The sequence below is a fragment of the Sturnus vulgaris genome, chromosome 3 (assembly GCF_052056855.1).
Source record: "Sturnus vulgaris isolate bStuVul1 chromosome 3, bStuVul1.hap1, whole genome shotgun sequence".
NCBI classification, from domain to species: domain Eukaryota; kingdom Metazoa; phylum Chordata; class Aves; order Passeriformes; family Sturnidae; genus Sturnus; species Sturnus vulgaris.
In genome coordinates, this window is record NC_142245.1 from 68290043 (window position 1) to 68297868 (window position 7826).

Sequence of the window (7826 nt, forward strand, 5' to 3'; positions counted from 1 at the left end):
CCTAGAACAGAAGGTAGGCAGATGCAGCTTCATGTGTCCATCTTATGGTTCAAAATGCAGCTCATAACATTGTGCAAGCTGCATACTAACATCCTAGTATGTTTAATCTTTGCCACCTAAAAATCTAAATCAAGGAACACTTCAAAAACAGTCTTAAATCCTGCTTTAATTCAGGACTTCATGAAGAATAAAGTAGTGAAGAACTAGGCTGTGAGGTTATGTATGACAGAGTAACCTCAAGTTTTCATCTTGTTCATGACAGATCACTAAATGCTTGAGTTGAAAAAAGATGAAATTTAGCTTTGTTATTTGCTCTTCATGTTGGAACTAAAGTCTTTGGTTTCTACTATATTTTTCTATTAAAGTCTAGGTTTCTTGGGAAACTCAAGATATATTTGGAACTGTTAAAACTTTTGACATAAATACAGCAGCAGAAATAACTGCTCAATGCTCTCAAAATAGGTTTGACTATTTAAGTAAACTGCAGTGAAACTAAGTTATTTGGGAATCATTTGGAATGTAGCTTGTCCAGATCTTCAGCTGGAATAATTATCTGAGGTGCTAAACCAGCTGTTTGTGTACACAGTTAGGCTTAAGTTAACCACCATTTGAAGAAAAGAAGAAAAAAGGTACTTGTTAGAAGCCACCTAAAGCTTAGAATTAAAGAAGTCATACTCAGGCCCTGAAACAGCTTTCTCCCTCTGCCTCTCTCATCAGCTCAATGCAATTTTTGACTTGCCTTCTCTCCTCAGGAAGGAAGTATCATGGAAAACCTAAAATACAGACATGGCTGCCTACAAGGAGACTTTGGAATTTGTGACACTGGAAAGAGTGAGGAACCATACTTGGGGTTGGAGATGTGAAAGAATCACGTGCATTTAGAGTCTGGTTATATGTAAAGCACAGCTAGCCACAATCTCTCAGCTACAATCTTGCTAAAGCACACTGATTCCTGGTCACTCCTGATCATTTCAGAGGGCAACACTTCTATTAGTCTTCTGCCATTACATTTACTCTCTCTTTTGTTCTTAGCTGTAGCCTAATGGACATTGACCGTTACTGTAATATCCTATGAGTACTCAGCAGATCTGACTCACCTCATAGCTCTTCTCTTTGGAGAACACGAGTCCCAGTGGTCTTCTCTCTGGTGAAGCACTGAGGCACTTCCCACACGCCTGTCTGTCTGATCTTTGTCCACAATGGCCTTCTGATGGATGTGTCTAAGAACACATGGACCCACACAGGAACCCAGGAAAGGACTGAAGAGATGAGGATGGTGCATTAAGTTGACCCTTTTCTTGATCCAGGTAGCCTGCTTTTGGGGTGTACAATCAAGCCTGGAAATAGAAAAGGGTTGTAAGGTCGAGTAAGATAGCTTGTGGCCATGCCAGCTGTCAGACAGCCTCCCAAGAGTCTGTTATTTTACCCTGATATTGAATATATCATGTTCTAAAACTGATTTAAAAACCAATAAAATACCATGGACAATTTAATGGGGAATAAATATGTAACAGTGACTTTCTCCTTTATTTTTTTTGGCTTGCTCTTTAATCACTCAGTGACAAGAAACATGTTTCATCATGCCCTTCAAACGTTTTGCTCTACCAGACACCACCTGCATGAATATGATATTCCTGAAGAAATTTTCTGAGTGGGGTGAGGCAAGGAAAAGGAATCTTAACAGAGATGTGAGTGTTCAGCTAGCACATCAACACTGATAGCTCCAGGAAAAATGGAGATGATGGCAGAAAAGTGTAGGGAAGAATTTGCTTCCTTTACCAAAGGCAGTGTTTACATATAAAAGAACAAAATAGGCACAATACATGTAATGCAGTATTTTCACCTGGATAAAATATGACAAATTCTTACAAATTACCAATAAAGCATAGACTCTAAAACAGTAAATTTATGTGGTTTCTAGAATACAATATTGAGGGGTTTTTTTGTTTGGTGGTTTTTTTTCTTTTTGGGGGGGGGGTTGCTTGTTTGTTTGTTTGTTGTTGGTTTTTTTGTGGATTTTTTGTTGTTGTTGTTGGGTTTTTTTGAGTAATATTCCTGAGGAAAAAAAATCATCAATGCATAAAAAGTTCTAAATTACTATCTTTTTTGGCTAGATTTAAGAGAAGTAACAAGAAATCTTTGCTCACTTTGTTTCTGTTCTTTGACACCCGGGTTTGTTGTGCTACAAAAAAATGTTGTGGTACATTGCACCTAGGATATATCCACCCTAACAATGGATGAGGAGTGAAGGAACATTCATGACTTTGCAATAATGAGATCGCTGATCCACAACCTGCTAGCAATTTCTGTACAGAGGAAATAAAGTAAAATAGAATTGCTGAGGACCTCATCTCCATGCTGATAGCTGCACATCTTCTCAGATGCATCCATCCCCAGATCACTCTTTCTGTTATTAATACTTTCATTGTTATGGCTAAAGCAGTGTGAGCAGTCTTGTCCTCTGAGCAGTGAACTATCTATAGACTCCATAACTCCATTTATTTTGTCTGATTTTATTCATTGGCAATTTTTTTATGGCCAAGACTCAGTCAGATAGGAAATTCAAACTGATAGGTACCAATTCTAAGAGAAATTTTCCCCTGTTTACCTTTAATTGTTTTCTAATTGATCCAAATAACTATGTGGATGCTGTTTTATATCAATTAGTCTCTAAAGATTAGAATCAGTTTATACTGAAACTAACCCACCACTGTCAAATTACAGTTTATATGTTTATACAGTGCCTCATGACAGTATAAATTAGATTTAAATTGGATTTAGAAGAAATTGGTACATTTTCCTTTTGCAGATATATCTTTATTTAATAAAACTACAGATGATATACCAGATACACAAAACCTAGCACTGATGAGATATTTGCATACATGACCAGTGCTCACTGGTTTTTGCTTGCTTGAGAGATCAAGGGTTAATCAAGGAAACAGGAGGAAGTGTGAATCATGCAGGGACTAGAATGTTTTATCAGCTGTGACCTGCTCAGCTACTGAGGGAAGAAACCAGGAAGTGATTTATAGGTTATAGCAGTTCAAGACTCACTCTTTCAGGATTTGCTGGAGAACTATGATGCTCTTCACCATGCTCATCCCTGTCCTGCAATGCTCCTATTGGCAGATTGTTTTCCACTAGCATGGCACAAGTTCCCCACTACATACTGAAAACAAACCCTTACTTGTCTATGTCCATAAGGTTTCTGCAAATTTTGCTATTGCTAAGAATGAAAACATTTAACTCAAGCAATTTGCAAGCATAGTAACAGTAATAAGTTGAGAAGGCCCGTCTGCTACTTTTTACAAGTTTGTCTTCCACTCAACTTCAGTATTTAGCTTAGAAGTAGACAGGATAAAACTAAGTAAAGAAGACATGAATAAGTTGCAAGTACTGTGCTTGATATGGAGGTCTGCGTCTCTGGGAAATATATTGTGATGCATGGTTATTTTTATAATCTATCTTTTGAATGTCATTTGGATGTCATAAATATCATGTCAGATGATATATGTCAGATTTTCTTTTAAAAAAAGTCTTTCTTCAGACATTATCAGATACAGAGACTATCATCCAGTTGTCTCACTGAAAGCAAACGTAATTTAAACTGATCTGTCTCTGCAAACAATGAGCACTGAGAAATTCTATCTACCAGGCACTCTAGCCGTCACCAATAAATGGTATTTAAACTAGAATAAAAAGTGAAACATCTAAGTTCTTTGAAAGGTGAATGTATACCATTTTCTCTAGGTCTGTTAAAACTTTCAATAGAAATAGGAAAAGTTAATTAATTTGCTCTCATTATACTATACCTATCATTGCAGTTTTCTTCTCATCCACCTTCCTACTCCTAACAACTCTTTAAAAAGTAAGATAATAAAAGAAAATATTTGAATACTGATGCTTCTAGTCATTTATTTAAAGACAAGAACTATTGAATTATGCCACTTTCAATAAAACCTGCATCTGCATTTACCTGCTGTGCACTGAAGACAGAGTTTTCCTAGCTATCAAACTGCCAGGCACACAGCTGCAGAGGGAACTAGTTTCAGGCAATTGCAGGAGACATTCAGTGGGTGGGTATATCTGTCCCAGGCACAACACGATACAGATGAAATATATTTATATTTATAACATAAACAGGAAGACACTGCACAGAAAAATTAAAGGCATGTAAGAGAATATACTGGTCTACTACTACTTAAAATGAAGTTATTGCCATGTGTTACTATCAACATGAGCATTCAGGAGCAGGTCAATTTCCCCCAGCTCCCAGACTATTTTATAGCACGAAGACAAAATTATTAGTCTTTGCATTTTGCAGCCGCAATTAAGGAAGAATATTCAGTAGTCTACCCTCTTGAAATTCAAAAGCAGTTAGTAGATAGCAATATTGTCAGTGCTTATTGCACAAATAAGTAATCTGAATCTGAGCAAATATGAACCCCACACTTAATTTTCTACTTAGTTCTCTTTGTCTATGTTTTCTGTAATGATTTTGGCATTCCGTGTGAAACGATTTCACTAGCGAGATATCTGCATGATAGAAGCTATGTGTTTTCTTCTCAAGAAAGTGACACCAAAACCTTATGCTTTCCAGAACTTATGTAAGGTTTATCAACAGCATGAACAGAACAAATCAATAACATTGTCTGTGATTTTTCTCCTTGCATTTATGTGTGTGATTACAAGATTGCAGGTGTGAATGCTGCTAATAGGTATCACTTGAAGATGCTCATTTTCACAGATAAAAAGAGTATGGCTGGGGTAAGAGAGGTGTGTTGAGTTGGGCTTAATGATATAAGAGAACTCTTATATGAGGAGTTGAATTTCTGAATGTGTTTTGTATGTTTCTCTAAGTTAGGTTGGAACTTTGTTTTTCTTTTTGAGTGTGTGGTCTGGAATGAAGTAGTCTTAAAGACCCTTTCTGGTTTTTGCTAATGCAGATATTCATCAATTCTTAGGTGAACAATTTTCTTTACCTTTTAAAGGCAAGGGCTTTCCTTAGAGGCTTTTTGGTTGATTTTTATTTTGGTTGGTTGGTTGGGGTTTCTTTTTTCTTTGTTATGGATTTCATTTTCCTGTTTTGATGCAATTTTATTTTTAATTTTTTTTCTGTTAATTTCATTGATTATTGAGTTCCTTTAAAGAAAATTGAGGCAGCTATACCTACATGTGTGCATGGGCTTGAACAGCCTGGATAAGCAATTAGCTAGGTGATGGCAAGCTTCCTATCTGCTCTTCCTATCTTCCTACTCTTAGATTATGCCAGGAGAGAGAAGGAAGGTGAATTGTTCACCATTTCTGTGGTGTGCAAGGTAATGCCACTTTTCTATAGCAGCAGTTAAGTGAAAAAAAAAAAAAAAAAAAAAAAAAAAAGTGCTCTAGATCTTCCATTTAATCTCTGTTTTAAAAATATCTTTGGGGGAGTGGGGGTGGGGAGAGTGAAGGGGAGGATCTTCTGTATTTGAGAACTATAAATTGCTTTTCAATAAGAGAAATAAAGGGATAAACTTCTACCTATAGGGAATTTCTTGTTTGTTATTTGCATAATCATTTAGTGAGTTTTCACAGTAGATGTAATTTGGGATATGTAAGAAGCATATTCTTCTATTTCAATTCTGGGTGTGTATGTTGAAGATGGAAGTTACTCTTCCGTTTAAAAGATCCTTATTACTGCTTTTTTTAATGTCCCTTCCGAAAAAAGAAAACCAAAAAACCCAACAAAACCACTGTCTAAGACATAATATAAATTCTGCGTGAAAGAACAAGTCAATGTTAGTATAATGATACAGGAAGAGGATGAAATAAACCTAGCATTCACCCAGTAACAGAAACAAGCAATTACAGGAAGGTGTAAAAAAAAAAAAAAAAATCATCATTATGTTATAAAGTGTCTGCATGTTGTAACATAGTAAAAGGAATGGCAGCCTTTCGCTGCGATACTTTGTTATATTGTCTATGCTGCTTTCCAGTGAGCCAGGGCCTCAACTGGCTGATGTTCTTGTCAGTTTACCCCGGGAACTGATGCTCCAGTTTCTCCTATATCATTTGCTTTCGTGTAGCATGGCTGCTGTGCTGTTCCCTTAACAAGCAGCTTTGACGATATCTGCACAACCTGCACTTCTAGAAGCGGGGCTGGTCCAGGAAATCACCCCTGTCTACACAACCCATGAAACTTGATATTTAAGCTTTACTGACCTTTAAATGTAATAGTGTCCTTGCTGTCATACTGAGTTACTGTGAATTCAGTGAATGAATTCTTATTCCTTTGACTAAAGGATAACTTTGTATATTTATTGACACTTGCTCAATTCAGGTATGAGTTATTTTTCAAGGAGCTTCTCTAAATGAGAGCTGCACTTGCCTGAATTCAGATGTTAGAAGAACATGAATAGTAATTTTTCTGCCCGGAAAACAACATAGCTTCTCTTGATTTAGCCCATTTAAACCAAAATAAGTTATTCCTATATAAGGCTGAGTATCCATTTGAAACTTATTGAAATTATGAACTTTTTATTCTTCACATGAAGTCCCTAATAAGAACTTTGCCAATGTATCATTGCTTTTATTGAATTCTCTATAGGGTGCAATAAAAATATTTCTGATATTGAGCCAGCTGATGTGTTGTTGTACTCCTTTGATAGACATATTTATCAGGCAACTACAAAATGTTGAGTAAGTTCATAAACACTGAATTTCAGTGATCAAAGAAGCATATAATACAGTGATTAGCTAATACAAAACGGTGTCTGGAGCTTCTAGAGTCCAATCTAGATCTGTTCAAGTAGAGGAAGCACTAAGCAGGCTTGAGATAAAAAGGAATTTATTGCTAAGTGGATAATATCATGCTTCTTATAGCGTTATGCAGATATTTTGCTGCACTTTGCACCAAGAAGCAAACATCAGCTGTACTATAAGGTGTAGAAATCTATTTTGTATGTTATTTCTAAGAGAGAAATTTCCAAACAGAATATGAAAATAGTTGTTTAAAAAACACTATACCACTTGATTACATCATAATGTAGTATCCTTTAGTTAAAAAGTGAAGGGTGAGGGGGGAAATCCAGGATGCCCTAGGGTTATCCTTAGGGTGTTTGTGCATACATGTGCTTAACAAGCTTATTTTACAGTTGTCTGTCTCTAACAATTATTTTTTTTTTTAATCAGCTACGAGGACCCAGACTCCTGTGAAGTACCTCTAGGAGTGAAAGCACCCTAATCCTGGGAACAAAGATCAAACCTGTATTTGGGCATGTATTGGTTTTGTTGTGTGAGATAGGCTATACAAATGCCTTGTTATTATCAAATAGAGAAGCACAAAAACCCCATGGATTTTAGGTACTTTTAGAGACTCCAGCAAATCAACAAGCTTTGAGAGACAAACAAAATTTGGATGAGTGGAAGTCCCTATGTATAGGCCTTTCGTGTCTGCTGAAGAAACAGTAAACTTCAGTGTAACTGATGTGTATCCCCAGATCTACTTATCACAATGTGAACCCCTGTATAAATGCAAACATAAGTAAGCTGGCCTAAGTATGAATGTGACCATGTTTCTCCTTCCTGAGCTGAGGCAAGGAGAGAAAACAATAGACCGCGAAGAGAAATGATTCATATGTTAAATGATTCCTGTGTGGCATGCCTGGATTTTGGGGGGAAATTGCTATGCGTTACTGTGAAGCATGTTTTGAGCTTCCTCCAGAACAGGGATACTGAAGTGCAACACTTGCCAGTAGGGCAGAGTACTGACAGACAGAAGTACTCAAAAATCCAAAAACCAAACAAAACAGAATCCGATTTTGTTGTGGAAAAGACTCTTTCAC